General features: G+C 31.2%; 1 protein-coding gene across 1 annotated transcript in view; it reads right to left on the bottom strand.

Annotated features, from left to right (window-relative positions):
• The window catches only part of LOC129753535 (putative uncharacterized protein DDB_G0277255), a 32,464-nt gene extending 16,682 nt beyond the window's left edge, over positions 1-15,782 (bottom strand). Inside the window, exon 1 of the mRNA XM_055749357.1 lies at positions 14,838-15,782. The gene's annotated coding sequence lies outside the window, so the exon portion shown is untranslated. The remainder of the gene's footprint in view (positions 1-14,837) is intronic.
• Between the last annotated feature and the right edge of the window lie 378 nt (positions 15,783-16,160).

The raw sequence follows: 16,160 nt of genomic DNA, 5'->3' as shown, positions 1-16,160 counted from the left end.
GTACAATGCACAATTTTATCGCGCGCTTAAAATGAGAAGAGCAAAACGTCCTAACGTGGCATTGTCATACACGTATGGCACTGGAGCAACTCACCGAAGATTATCGCGCGCTTAAAACTAGAAGAGCAAAAACGTCCTAACGTGGCATTGTCATACACGTATAACGCACTTGGTGCCGGTGCAACTCACCGAAGTTTTTCACGCGTTGAAAACGAGAAGAGCAAGAACGACCTAACGGGCAAAAACGTTCTAACGCATTATGCAAACAGGGTGAGAAAGAGGAAAAGAAAGGAAAGAAAAAACGCATCCGAGCGCGCCTCGCTTGCCTGATGTACACCCAGGCAACTGAACGGAGGAGGAAATCACCATTGCTGCTCTCTTGCTCCAGCAGCATTATTACACTTTATTTATTAACACCAACGACTGAACGAACCTAATCACGTCAATTTTCACCACGCTAACACACACACACACAAACACACACACACACACACGCGCGCGCGCCTTCTTAAGAAATTAGCTGGCTCTTGACGAAAAACTCTACATTGAAACAATCCTTACATTCGAAACAACAAGTTAGGAAAAGAAACGACGATTAAAAATTGAGAAAAAAGAGTTTATTTACAAAAATCTAAAATGTTGTCTCCTAACCCTACCTGGGGTAAGTGGGGACGGCTTCAAGTATATATGATGTTTACACATTTTTTCAATTTGCACTCCTTCATTCAATACATTTTAGCTTTATTTAACATTCAGATCATGAAAAGTTGGGAAAATTACTTGTGTTTTCTGGAATAAGTATATATTTTCGATAAAATCGGATCTCGTGTGTTGCAACATAAATTACACACAATAATCACTACGATTAACTTTTTTCAAAATTTTGGACGGTTCGAGCAATAAAATAACGTACTCATCTAAGAAAACACAAATTCGCTGAAATTTTCCTGAAAAATCAAAGGGAAAATCTACCGTCCCTACTTACCCCATAAAGCGGGGTAAGTGAAGACACCAACAGTCCATTACAATTTAAGTGATAACTTTTTTCGCTTTTCGTCTATCAAGCTCATCTCGTCAGCATTTGTAAACAACATATTTTGCATCACATTGAATGCAATTTTATCAAAATTGATCCACTGTTGATTTTCTAATAATTTTTTAAAGTTGAACTATACGAAAAACCGTCCCCACTTACCCCGGTGTACCTTACATTAAATTCGATTTAAAAGGAAATATATTCCTAATTTGATAATAAATTTCAAATCGGGTCAGAAATGCCTGAAAATTGCTTGGCTAAGTGATTAAAATTGATATTTTTTTTTTATATTAATTTATATTTCTTTTCTTCATTTTCAATTGAAGGGTTGATTGAATAATTCCTCTGTAATATCTTAAATTAGAAATAGTATTTCATCATAATTTAAAATGTAAATTTTTAAATGAATAACAAAATCCATTTTGAACTTAAGATAATATATTCAAAACACATACATAGATGATGATTGAATTTAATTTGGTCAAAAAGAGAACATTTAATGCTATTTCAAGTGTGGCAGCGATCGAAGTCAGAGTTAATTATTTTTTCAAGTTAAAATTCTTTCAGTAATCGAAATAAAAGACTAAAAAAGTATATTTCCCATTGCAGTTCACTACAATGAATTTATATATTTGAAATACAACATGCTCAATTCATCATCTCTGAAAAAATAATCGTTGAAAAATGTGTGATTCTTTGAACGATCAAATTTGGAGCTGATGAAAATAAAAATAATAAATTCCAAGTTTTGAGGTCAATATTGAAAGCACAATAAAAATTAGATTTAGGTTACCGGAATAGGGGTAGGCTTTATAGCGGCACGTTATCCAACTAAAACGAGAGAACTGTTCCTTGTGAACAAAAGCAAAAAAAAGTTTTTCTTGGTATAAATTTAGATTTAAAGGCTTCTAAGAAGATTTTGTTTTCAAAACACAAATATTCAGAATTTAAAATCAAAGAAACACTTAATAAAAATATTTCAAAAAACTGTTATTAGTTAAACTATAAAATTCGGTAAATTAATTTGAAAATTTAAAAAAAGAATACATTAATTTTTGGTAAATTTATTTAATCGGCCTCATCGGTAAAAGTTATGTTCCTCAGTAAGAACAATTCAAGATTATGAAAATAAAAATTTGTTCCATGAGGGAAAAGATAATGGTATGTAAAAAAAATGCTTCTAATTAAACTCTACTCGTTCATTTTCAATATCGATTCCTTTCTGCCAACTTAACTTTACTGATTAAAATATAATATGAAGATGAAAAATATTAGTTTTTAACATTCTAGAACATTTACAATGGTTAAAAATATTTATTGAATTTTAAATGATGATCCAAGATTCAGCATTTTGGTGTCTATGTTTTAATGATTGATATGGTAGATTTTTGCATTCTGAACTCGAATCTTTTGTCAGATTTTGTCTATCACCTCTCGTTTTGGTGAAATGGAGTTGATAAATTCATAAATGAATCTGTTTTGAGCGAAATCAATCATTGATAACCGTGCTTCACATCAACAGGAAAGATGAAAACTGATTCTGATTTTTTTTTTAAATATTATACTTTAATCAATTCAAAAATTATATTTTTATGATGATGATGATGATAAATGATCTAAAAAAGTCTAATTCAAAAGTTTTTAAAAATTTGAAAAATAAACTATTTCTGACATTACTGAAGAAAGTTAAAAAATTGGTTTTATTTCATTTAACAAATTTGTTGTAATCTGTTAAACGATTTGATTTTTACTTGACAAAATATTGAAAATTATAGTAACTCCTACTTCATAAAAAATTCGTTAAAAATCTATTATTTACTTTACAGAATTGGAAAATTTAAGCAGATACAAAATTTCTATGACTTGTTTCGTAGAAGTCGAAAATTGCTGCGAACTTGTGGAAAGTTAATTCAAAGCTTTGTCAGAAAAGTGTCGAATTTTCTTAAATAATTTTTACCTATTTTAAAAAGTTTTAGGGAAACAAAATCAATCAGAATTAGCTCGTAAGCCCTTTGCACCTCAGAAAAATGTGAATTTTGGGGCTGTGTGTATTTCGAATAAGGAGTTGAGCATTTCACAAAGTTGAGGCTAAAATTGGTTATAAAAAAGCAATTTTAAAGAAGAGGTAGGGTTTTTGTGTTTCAATATTTGAGTTTCAATATAAAAGGTTCATTAAATTGCAAATCAAAATTGACAATTTAAAATTAGTTTCAATACGTGAACGTCATAAAGAGTCGTTGAACGATATGTCTTAGATCTCGAGTGTTATTAGGACTTATTAGCCAATTTTCTGACAAGTTTGTTAACAGTTATTTTCAAACACCTTTTGGGATTAAATTATTCCTTGTTACTACATTAAATTTATGACTTGAACTAAAAATTGTAAATAGAAAAATGAGCCCCCTTGAACCGGTCCTTCCTTCGAACAATACTTCATTTCATGATATTATAACATTTTTAATCGGTTTTGACAGTAGAAAAGCTCTTTCGATACATTAACTTGAAAATTGTTCTAGGTGATCATTTGTCTTATTTAATAAATACCAAGAAAGTTATTTTACAAAAGGTAGAACTATTTTATTTTCATCTACAGCCACAAAAAATCCTCAAATATTGTGCTTGTGCTTAGCATTGGAGCTTACTTCTTCCATCTTCGCCAGCTGACTCAGCGAAATGTTGGGGATAGTACATCATTTGTGTACGATATTTTTGTGCTTTTCCAGGGAAATGCTTATTTTTACGAAAATTTTGAAAACTGGAGCTAACGACTCACAAAGTTTTTAATTGAACTGTAAACAACAATATCCAGCAGAAACCAGTTGTTTATTTAGGTCAAAGTTTGGCTTTGCGAAGGAAAGCCACAACTTTTTTCTCTTCTTCTTGACAGTTGCTAAGTTTTTCACGCAGACTTTAACTGTCTGATGAGATGACATGCAACCAGGATGTGTTTTCAGATTATTATTGTGTCACAGGATGGGCAGATAGGAGGGTCCTTTTTTATGAACAGATGTTGTTATGTGAAGTGAGTGTGACCGATGCGAGGTCGGGTAAGAGCTCTTCTTTCGTTTGAAGTAGATCTGTCTGTCCATTTGGCAGTGGAGTTTTCCATTTCTCGCAACATCAAGTACCTTAGTATCATTTTCAAAATTTGAAAACGTTACTTGACCAAAAATGAAACTTTTTAGACCCTATGCGTTTTTTCTAAATCGAAAGACAATTCAATTTGTCACACCCTAGTGTCCAGTAAGTGTTTCATCTGCTAGCGTTCCAGAGAGATCCGCATTGACGTGATTTACCGCTACCCATTTTGGGCTTATTATCTTCACTCGAAAAAATAAAAACCCTACTGCCACAGAAAAATTAGGCCCAATTCGTAGAGTGCTTTCTTTTTGGTCAGCGGAGTCGGGATGCTGCATGACATATGCTACCAAGAATAACACAAACAACAACAACAACAACAACAACAACAACGAGCAGCAACAACATTAACCAAACACCTATGTACATAGGTAGATGTGGCTGACGGATCATCGTTACCGCCAATGTCAGGTTGCATATCGTTGGAGAATCTTCCCAGAAGAGTGGTTACGTTTCGGAATTTTGCTGCTTCCTCTTCATGGAGCTCCCAACTCCCAGTGCCTGTGTAGTGTCTGGAATGAGTGCAGCGATTTTGTGGCATGCATATATACGTATACACAATTCATAGAGTCATGTGTTCACTGGACTCATAATGGAACGTGAAATTAACCGTTGCAATTGGAGCCAACATCGAAGACGGAGATCGGAGCGTCAGATCTGATGCCAAAGCATTGGATGATGCCAAGAAGAGAAGACGGACGGGAGATTCATAGCTATTATTGGATCTATCTTCGGAGCATCTGAGATGAAACGAATTAATTGGCGAGCCAGTTTCGGATTGATGCTGACTTAACACACAAATGATAACTTCCGAATCGGATTGGCAATGCGAGCTCAAATGTGCGTAAAACAGGGCAACTGATAGGAGATATTGAATTATTATCATTGGAGATTTAGAACGGATATCGCTTGTTACACATCTGAGCTGTCCGACTAAGGTGTAAATAATTTACATCTGAACAGTGCTTCATGTGACTTGGACATTAGATTGAGTCAATTTGGGGTCATTTTTGAATTTCTCAAACCCTGGGGTCTCGAAAACTTCACTTTGGTTCAAAACTCATCAATGATTTTTTGCAGAATTTTGAAGTAGGGGAGAGTGGGGTATCGTGGGCCATGGGGAAACGTGGGCCACTTTTAATATCTCAGATGTGTGTTGAGATAAAAATCTCAATCCAACTGTCATCGTCGTCGCTTTGCGTGAGCATATATTTCTATATGTTGTTCACTGAAATAGGCAACATCTGCTTCTTTTATTTATCAAGATAAAAAAAATTAGAAAAATTTGCTTAAAAAATTAAAAAAAAAACACCCGCTAATTTCATCGATGGGTGCATAGTAAAAATATGCTCATACGCTTATGATCTTAGTTTTGTCATGATCTTTCACGTGGAAAAAGAATTTTTGATGAAACATCAATAAGTCACACAAACGCAACCAATTTGCAAATCATAGCTTGTGGGGAATCGTGGGCCACACATCTTGAATCACCTATATTTTTATGTTTTTATGCACAACTTAAAATACGTTTTTCCTATCTGTAAAGTTTTTTATGCCAAATGAAGAATTATGAAAAATATTTTGTCCATCCTATATAAGAAATTTTGCCAAAACGTTCGCGAGCCAGGTTTTGGAATCTTTTCGATCATACACAGCTCTAGTTTTTATTTCATCATCTGAAATTGCTTTAAAATAACGAAATGAATTATGAAATCACAGTTTTGGGTCAACTCATAAGCTTTGCATGTTATTTGGTCAATTTGGATTTAGTGGCCCACGATTCCCCACCATTTTTTAAAATCCAAAAAATATTGCTTTGTTTCAAATTGTCAGAATTTGGGGAAAATAACTTATTAAAAATTTAAAAATATCTTATGATACCTTGAAAATGTAGAAAACCATACCATTTTTTATTTTCATTTTATCTTTTAAAGTAAAGAAGTTATGGAACAACGAAAAAAGTGGCCCATGATTCCCTACTGATTTAAGCTTAAAAATGTCGATGACATCCATGGCCTCGAAGGCAGTCGAGGGTTAATAAATATTTTAAAACTATTTCATTTTTATTTTTAAAATTTAAGGCTCCTATATCATAGGGTCAAATTAATTCATTAATGTGTAGATTTTTAAGCTTTGTCATGGAAAACTGAACTTGCACTACTTAGACCATTATTTTATATATATTTTTTATTATTCATCAACACGAAACCTCTGATTTATGATTGTGTTTTTTTCTTCTTACTAAAACACTGACTTAAATTTACTGTTCTCAATAAAATAGAAACAAATTTGATTTGAAAAAAAATATGACAAGAACTGTGGGTTGTAAAAAAAATTATTCATGTTCAATATTCATATGCAAATTTATATCTCCAAACTTGAAGCTACCGGAACTGCTTCTGTCAGCAGTAATAAAACAAAATTTGCACATTTACAGGTCCCCAATTCTCCTAGTGTTTTTGGCTTATCTCAGCTGAAAACATCTTCCAAAACAGCCACCGACAAGCGATTATCATTTTATTGATATTGTCTACCAACAAAGTTTTTTGTAGGACTTTGTCAATTTTGCATCTATTAGCTGAGTGGGATAGGAGGAAGTAAAATGAATTTCCCTCCTAGTGGAGCTTCACCATCGTCGAGTTTGTGGGCATTAATCAGTGCAGCGGCTTTTTTGTTTGTTTTGAGATATTTCTTTCATATCTGTTCTTCTTTGGCTCTGCAACCATAAAATAAATTGTTATCAAACCGAGGCTGCCAACAAATTAGTGGCTACTTCCTTTAGAGTTATCACAAAAAAGATAGACCGTGTTTTATGTGTTGTGTGGCCTACATAACTGGTGAAAAATAGTAAAGAAAAATTAATAGGCTGAATTATTTTAAATTAATCTGAAAACGCCTAAATGTCTGTTCGTTCGAGATTTGAAATTTAAACCTAGAAGCCTATTTGTGCATATAACTTCTGTGTAAAAATATATAATCACAATATTTGAAAATTAAAAAAAATACTACAAATACTCAGGATTTAATTCAAGAAAACTGAAAAAAATTAAAAATTAAAATGAAATAATAAAAAAAAACAAAAAATATCTGTCGTACTAATTATTTAAATTTAAAAAAGGAATGTGAAATCAAAAATCATTATTAAGAACCCAAAAAATATTTTTTTTTTTTTCAAAACATACTTGAGATCTAAACCAAGACTAAGGCAGCTGTCAGCAAATACATTTGTTAAAAATGCTTAAATTATGAAAAAAAAACCACCAACAGGATTGAGATTGGAAAGAAATAGCAAAAAAAATTAATAAAAAACAAAATGCTATAAATTCAGATTTCCATTTAATTTATTCAATTAACTAATTTATATTAAATCAAGGTGTAAGAAATTTGAAGACTTCAAGAATTTCTTTTTTTAAAACACAGCATAAATCAGATTTCAATTTTACATATAGTTTCAAATTCAGAAACATGAGGTTCATTTTTACAAAAGATTATACATTTTAAAATCCTAAATTCAAAATGATTCTAAAAGTTCTGGGTAATTTGAATCATGGACTATGAAACAAGACCTCAATTATGTGTTAAGAATCATGGTTTTGATATTTATTGATGGAAAATTTAAATATGAAAGATAGAATTCTGAATAAATCAGATTAGATAAAGACAATAGAAAAAGTATTCACAATCCAACTTTTTGTGGAAATTTTAAATTTAGAAACTTCGATTCAGATTCTAAAATCATTCTTAGATTTATATAAACTGTCTTTAAACCCAAAATTCTAATTTCAATATACAAAAGAAACCAAAATGAAAAAAATAAAGATCAAAATAAAATTTGATTAAAATATCAAAACAGAAAAAAGAAAAACAATCGTTCAGATGATTTTTTAATGGATGCTAACTGTTGTTGTCAAATATTTCACATAATCAGCCCGGGTTAATTTGGCTTAAATTAATATAAAGAAAAATAACTTCACGTTGGGTGTTTACATTCGAATGTTTTGAAGAAATGACCCGAATAAAAGCAATAAAAAAAAACCGAAACAAAATATTTCCACCTTCCGACTCATAAAACAGTGTTTTTTTGTAAGAAAAAATCAAATGATATATATTATTTTCGAAAAAATTTAATTGTTGATTTGACAGCTTGGTAATAATCTGCATATAAAGGCGGAACAAATTTTAAATCCTTCTTTTGTCACTTGCGAGTTGGAACTTCATGAGGAAGGAGTAACAGTAAAAAGAATTCTGATATTCAAAAAAATGGAACAAATGTGACAAAAACTTGCATGCAACAAACTTGCATACAATTTAATTTGCATAATTTCTAAAATTCGAGTTATTTTAAATCAAAAATTCGAAGATATTTCAAATACAAAAGGAGATAAAATTCCCACCGTCCCACCGTTTATCTTTTTTCATTTTTAACTGCTTGAATTTTCGATGAATTTATTTAGAATTTTTCAATAATTTAAAATTTTAAAAAAATATGATTTTCGGAAAATCGAAGAGGGAGGGTGACGAAAAAGAATTTGATATTTGTTCCGGCTTAATTGCTATGAATAATCAAAAATTCAAATTCCAATGAATCTCAATTGGAAGAAAAAAAAATCTTAAAAATGTTTCATACCAGTTATTTGTAACATAATATGAGGATTCAATTCCGGAAATTCAAAATCTTCCCAACTTTTATAAAGCTGAAATTCAGAAGATTGTTATTTAATATTTATTTTGAGCAGTGATTAAAAAATTTCAAAAATGCAAAGCAACACAATTGAGATACTCCTATGCTACTATCGATTTTGATGACGAAAGCGTTTCATAAAGTAATAAATTTGCAAAAATTAATGTATGAAAAATCGTATTTTATTTAATTTTTTTTTCTTTATGTACTCACCATTTCCAAAAGTTAAAAATGATTTTTGAGGAAAAATAAAAAAATCATGAAATGAAGGGTTAATTTAAAATCATTTAAAAATTTCATAAAAATATTTCATGAAGTTCATTCGCATCAATATTTTTCTCGTTCAATGCCGGAGCAACAATAATTTTTTTAATATTTACTGAACTTTTTTCTTACACTAAGATTTCTTAAAACTTATTAATAACGAATCAAAGTGATTTCTACAGAAACATTGAAATTACTTGAGAAATTTTACACTTTTAAATTTTTTTTCACCAAATAAGCTTTAATCAATATTTTAGAGCTGAAAACAAAACCGACGATTTTCTCAACATTGTTACCTTCTAAGTTCATAAAGTAAATTCTATAGATGGCTTAAAATATTTTGAAGAAATTTTGAAAATGTTTGTAGACCAGGCCCATGCAAAGGACCCGTCGTTGGAAGGGGGCGGTTAAAAATAATAACAATACAAAAATGCACAATAAATCCGTTAAGTCATTAAGGAATATTCAAAATAATGTTCATTTCTTTTAAACTACTAATTTTGTTGAATTTTTGATAAGAATCAGTCCACAGAAATAGAATACAACAATATAACACCAGATTTCAAAAGAAATAAACCCTTTAGTGCATGTCTTTTCCTTAATATAAATAAATAGCAGCTATTGATTCAGAGAAAAAATAACATTTTAACACTAATAACACAACTGAACAGGTTTTGAGATCGTTATTTGAGTATAATAAAAGTTATGGCCCATCAAAGTTGAACAATAATTTTAGAAATTCTTTATTCATTTCAATACGATCTTGCAATTTTTTATCAAACCTTAATTTGATGCAGGAAGATGTTCGCGGTTAATTGAGGTAAAAAAAATGTCAGTGCATATTTGAAAATCTATAGGAATAAAAGCGATTTTTCAAAAACTACTTTTTCAATAAATAAATAAATTGGATATTTCAATTCTTTCAATTCAGAGCAATTTCACTGGTGTTGGGGGAAAGTGGTAAAAATTTTGACACTTGTAGCACATTTTGAAAATTTTACCATGCAAAAATGTTTCCAAGATCTTTGGGCATTGTATTTTTTACAGCACTATTTCTATTCCAGCCGTATGTAATAGAAATATTACCATTTTTGCATCACAGCATGTGAAACTACAACACATGTTGTTAAAAAACTTGAAGGCCACAGATCTTGAAAATGTTTTTACATGGCAAATTTTCAAAATGGGCTAAATGCGACAACATTTCAACCACTTTTTCCCAACACCAGTGAACTTGCTCTAATAAATATACCATGGGCTAATTTCTTTGTTTTATTTTAATCTCTAGAATATTTTTGTCAATACATCACTGGAAAATATCCAAACGTTTCCATGATATTTGGATTTTGTTTTATGCATTAAAGGGTTAAATTCAAATCCTAAAATGAATTTAAGATCAGATCAGCAATTAAACATAATTAATGCTGGTTTAGCAAATTGAAAATGCTTGTTAATTTTTATTCATCTTCACTTACATTTCCATTCTTTATTTTGAATTGGAGGGGTGGTTGAAAAATTTCACTCAATAGCTTGAATTTGAAAAAATATAATATATACTAAAAAATTATATCATGTTTTGAAATTTGAACTCTCGAGGAAAAAAATCAATTTCAAAAAAATAATCTATTCCTAAAACATAGTTGATGATTGAATTTAATTTGATTTAAAAAAATTGCCATATTTTCAATTGATCATTGAAAGTTGTTAGTGACAAAGTTCAGCTTGGGAAATGGGTGATTTTTTAACTGGTCATTATGAAACCGATAGAAATAAAAAAAAAAGTTTCATTTTTTTGATTTAAACATTGAAACACCAAAAGCGTTCAAAGTTTTGCTTTAAAGTGGCTACTTGTAATTGCTTTGGGAACTTTTCATACATTAACTGAAAAATCATGATCGATTAAAAAACATTATTTAAAATAATAAAAATTAGTGAATCGATTATGAAAATTCAAGTGCGTTTATACAGTTTAAAATTTTAAACTGTAAATATTTTTTTACCGTCAATTGAAACATTGAGTCCTGATAGGAATAATAGAAAGAAACTGGGGTTTACTAATTAATCTTTTAAGAAGATTATATGATCAGAAAACAAAAATTTTGAATTAAAAAATAAAGACAATATGCTTAAAAGTATTTCGAAAAATAAAATACTTGATTTTTTTTGAAAATTATACTTAAAAAGTTTGTATATTTGTTTGAAAAAAAACATGTCATGTCATGAATATCAAAAAGATAAGTTTTTTTACATCTCAGATAATAAAAGCTTCTAACCATTTTTAAAACTATTTTATATAATTTAAGTGATAACTCAAGAAAACCACATTTCGTGCCTATGTTAAACCGATAGATTTAGGCGTCCTAAACTCGAATCTTTACAGAGTTTTTGTCTATTGCCTCTAGTTTTGGTGATATAGAGCTTATAAGTTTAAAAATGCATCAATGTTGAGTGAAATCAATCATGAATAACTGATGAACTAAGAAATCTACAATTAATAAAAATCTGATTCCGAATGATGATAATAAATGATCAAAAGTAGTGAAATCCATCAGTTTTTTTTTTTCAAAATTTGAAAGAAACTATAACAAGTATTTCTGACATTACTGAAGAAAGTTTATAAAAAGGTTTAATTTAGTTTAACCTATGTTTGAAGTTTGCAAAATGATTTGATTTTTGCTTACACAAGTATCGCTCATTCCATTATGGTTGAAACTTCTTTAAAAAATCGTTGAAATCCTGTTATTTTACAGAATGGGGAAAAGTGAACAAATTAAAAACTTCCCAAACATTTTTTAGCGAAAGTCAAAATTACTAGTGGTCTTAGGAAAAGTTGATTATTTATTGAAAACCTTTATTTAAAAAACCATTAAAAATTGTTTAAAGTTTCATCAAAAAATGGTCAATTTTTTAAAAATGATTTTTACATATTTTTTAAAGTAATTTGAAAACAAAGGCTGATAGAAAAACAACTAACTCCATATTTGGATTCAGGAACATAAGTTAAAACATCTCACCATTTTAAAACTTATAAAAAGAATTTATTTGATTACTCAAGGAAGCATTATTTTGGAGCCTACATTAGAAAAATTTGGTAGATTTGAGCGTCCTGAACTCTAAACTTTTATAAGGTTTTGTCTTTCACCTCACTTCTAGTTTTGGTGATATAATGTTTACAATTTTTAAAATGATGTTAAGTTGAGTTTTGAGTGAAATCAATCATTGATAACTGATAATTTAACAAATCTAAATGAAATTAAAAAAAAAACAATTCGTTTTGCATGATTACCAATTTTTTTAATTGAAATAAAATCATTTTTCAAACTTTCTTCAGTAATATCAGTAGTAATTGTAATGATATGTTTTCAAATTTTTAAAATCTATAGAAATTAACTTTTTTAGATAGATCATCATTATATTCATCAAATGTTGAAGCTTATTCTGCGACTCGAGTGACGTGACTAAAAAAATTTCGCTTCTTCGTTCAGAAAATGCTTAAGAATAAAATTCAAGTATCGATGAGTTCTGAAGACCAATAGCTACTCATCCGAACGAAAATTTCGAGGCTATTTTTGAAGTTTTATAGTAAGCTACTAAAACAAGTTCAGGTTTAATAAGTGGTTTAACAAGTCTTAAAAAACAATTTGTGTTACTTGGGAGGCTATTTAAGCCAGCAAAACGATATAAAATTTCACATTTCACGTCACTCGAATCGCAGAATAAGTCCCAATATTTGATGAAGATAATGATAAATTATCTAAAAAAGTTTATTTCTGAAGATTTAAAAAAATTGAAAACATAACATCACAAGTATTACTGCTATTACTGAAGAAAGTTTGAAAAAACAGTTTCATTTCAATTAAAAATACTGCTCTAAATTTGTTTTAAAAATATCTCAAGTACAATTTGGTTTAAAACTTTTTCAAAACATTCGTTAAAATTCCATATTTTACAGAACTGGATAAAGAAATAAATAGAAACCTTGTATAACTGCGGTCTTGAGGAAATTTGATAATTGGTGTAAAAGCTTCATAAATTTTTTAATGTTTTGTAAAGAAATTTCTCAAATGATTTAAACCTATTTTCAAAAGTTATTTCAAAAATAAAAGCTGATAGAAAAAAAACTTATTGCAGATTTGGATTCAGGGCCCCCAAATTATCATTCTAAGTTCTTAAATTCTTTGCACCTTGGAAAAAAGTGTGGCCTTGTGTTATTTTTCAAAACCCTTTTTAAGGTAGAGTTGAGCCTTCAAAAGAACATGAAAAATATTTAAATTGAGGCTTAAAATAGATTCTTGAAGAATATTTCCTATCGGCGATAAATTTGTAATGCCTTACATGATTTTTTTTGTAATCAGGAAGATTAGTTGTAAAGTAATGGATACTAGATTTTAGATTTTGTTTTGTGAATTCTTTTGACTATTATGAACACTAAACACCTGTCACTGGCTTCCAACTTGGTGATGTTTAAAATTTGTATTTGATGTATGAATTTTGAAGTTTAAATAGTTGGTTTCATATTAATAACTTGTTTAGTTACACTTGTTAATAAAACCCATTATTAAGGTCGAGTTTTTACGTGCCAAGATTTGAAAAGGCATATTGAATTGCAATTCAAAACTTACAATAAAAAATTAGCTTCTATACGTGAACGTCATATAGTGTCGTTAAATGAAATGTCTTTGGCCTAGACTGATTTAGGTCTAAATTCTGCCGGAGGCGAGCCAATTTTCAGACATGTTTATTAAAACTTTATTTTTAATACTTTTTGGGATCAAAAAATTAAGTACATACTAAGGTAAACTCATTTCTTGATCTGAAAATTTTACTTGGAAAAAATCTCTATGGAGGGGGCGTAAAACCCCATTGGGCTTAGGGGTGATTATCAATTAATTAAATTCAAATAACAATATATTCTCGTTCTCTGTTTAAAAATAAGCAGATTCCGAAAGTAGTATGTCAATTTGAAGTAGGGGAGATTTGTAGCTTTCACGAATATATGTAGTTTGTGGTTTGATTTGTCGTTAAATTAAGTGGTTATTTATCGAAAAATATTACTCAAAGATTATAAAAACTTAAGTACTTCGAGATATCCAATAATAAATAAAACTACCTTACAAACGGAAATTTATAATTTACACGAGATATTCTGAAGGGAAGGAAGACATTCCCAACTCCCAGTTATCTTAAGAAACTGAAATCTCTTCCACCCGGCACGAAAGTAAAACCCACACCAAACCCAACCACTCAATTTCCCGTCCGTCTACAAACTCCCCCTCAAAGAGGGTATAATTATCGCCAAGCCGGGCACACGTCTGGCCAAGTTGGCCAAGTTCATTATCAGAATGACCTATAATTAACCTGATGATCATCAAAGTATCAGCAACTGAAGCGGTACGAGACGACGTCAACAGACAAAGTTGATAATAATCGAGCCCAACCTCCATCGGAATCAATCTTCCAGCCGAGTAAAAGGTATCGATCGATGCCATCGAAGCGACCCGGAGAAGGATCCGGAAAAACCAGCTCCCCTATCCGGACTACACCGATACATCCGGAACAGGGCACTTTTCCGGCCCTTCGTTGGAAATGAGTTTTAACGCCCATCGATGACTCGCAAACCCGTTTTGAGCCATGACTGAAGGCGGTCTATAATTAGAACAGCTCCTCAAGCTTCCATCAACTACTTACTAACTAAGAAAAGTCGGAATTCAAACTTACTTTTCTTTTTTCTCTGTTATCCTCTCCTCGTTCAGCTGATAAAACACCAACTCAAACAGTTGATAATTACTGCTGCAATCTTTCGGCGTCTTATTGAAGGTCTCTAAACTGACTTTTTTTTCTACAAGCACTTCAATCTTCAATAATCCGAAGGTATTCCTCAGAGTTGATGGTCAGTAAGTCGAATCGATGTTCCACACTATTGTTCCGCTATTATTTTCCTTCCCCGGTTACTGGTTTTTCATTCTCAGAGCAGCCACTTGATAAGAATTTTTCAGAACACTTTTGCGGAACAGATGTGAGGCCGTTCGTTCTTATTTTTTGCTTGCCTGCCTTGTTTGCCTTCAGCTAATAAATCTTCCCAGCTAGTTGAACAGCAGGAATTCTGCACTCACTCTTGAGGGAGTTTTTCTTGCCACGGCGAAAATGACTTGTAGAAATTCAAATAACATCAACAACAACAGCGTTTTCTTGCTCCTATAACCGTGAGCCCTCGATATTGTAACTCGTAAGAACAATTTCAATTAGCATAGAACACGGGTTTTGATCGCTTTTTGAGCTGTACACTGATTAAGACTCCGAAGTGAACTAATTTTTCCGCACTAATGAGAAGGGTTTAAGGGGAGGGTTCCACTGCTTGATTTTACAAATCTTATTCATTAACTTCAGAAATGGCCCTTCTAGCTGGTCCGTTTGCTAGGGGATAATCTCACCAAAAGCGCACAACTTATCTCACCAAAGTATCTTCAGGGACTTTTTTGATCCGTTTCACGGTTCAACTTTTGTCATCAAGGTCTGCTCAAGACTCAACCTTAGTAAGTTGGAAATAATCCAGATGCTCCGAAGCACAACAGCACAAAAAAAACTCAAAGTCCCACAGAGAAAAATTTCCACTAAAACCGACTTTGCGAACCTTGGAAGAAAAACCGCGCATGCACACAGGCCAACAACAGACGGAAAACTGACCGAACTCCCGGGATTGGAACCGAAACAAACCCCCTGTCTTCAGCTGTTCCAAACGGCACGCGAATATCAAACTAGCGGATTTCCACGAGGTCCCCCACATTCGGGAAAGATCACCAACTTCGGGTGAAGGCCACATTCACTCCTCCCTAATGCTCTAGTGAATGTGGCGCCAGAGCTTATCCGGAGAAAAGAGAAAGAGTAAAAGCACCGACTACCGACCGTGTGGATGAATTCTCTCTCCCTCGATCAACCCTCTAACAAAATGCGCGCATCTCGTTTAGAAAAGCACCGTTTGATCGTAAACGGAGAACGAGAGTGCGAAAAGAAATTGTGCGGGAGTTTTCCCTCGGTCTCTAA

This window comes from Uranotaenia lowii, chromosome 3, assembly GCF_029784155.1.
Source record: "Uranotaenia lowii strain MFRU-FL chromosome 3, ASM2978415v1, whole genome shotgun sequence".
Taxonomy (NCBI): domain Eukaryota; kingdom Metazoa; phylum Arthropoda; class Insecta; order Diptera; family Culicidae; genus Uranotaenia; species Uranotaenia lowii.
This window is presented reverse-complemented; position numbering and strand designations above follow the sequence as displayed.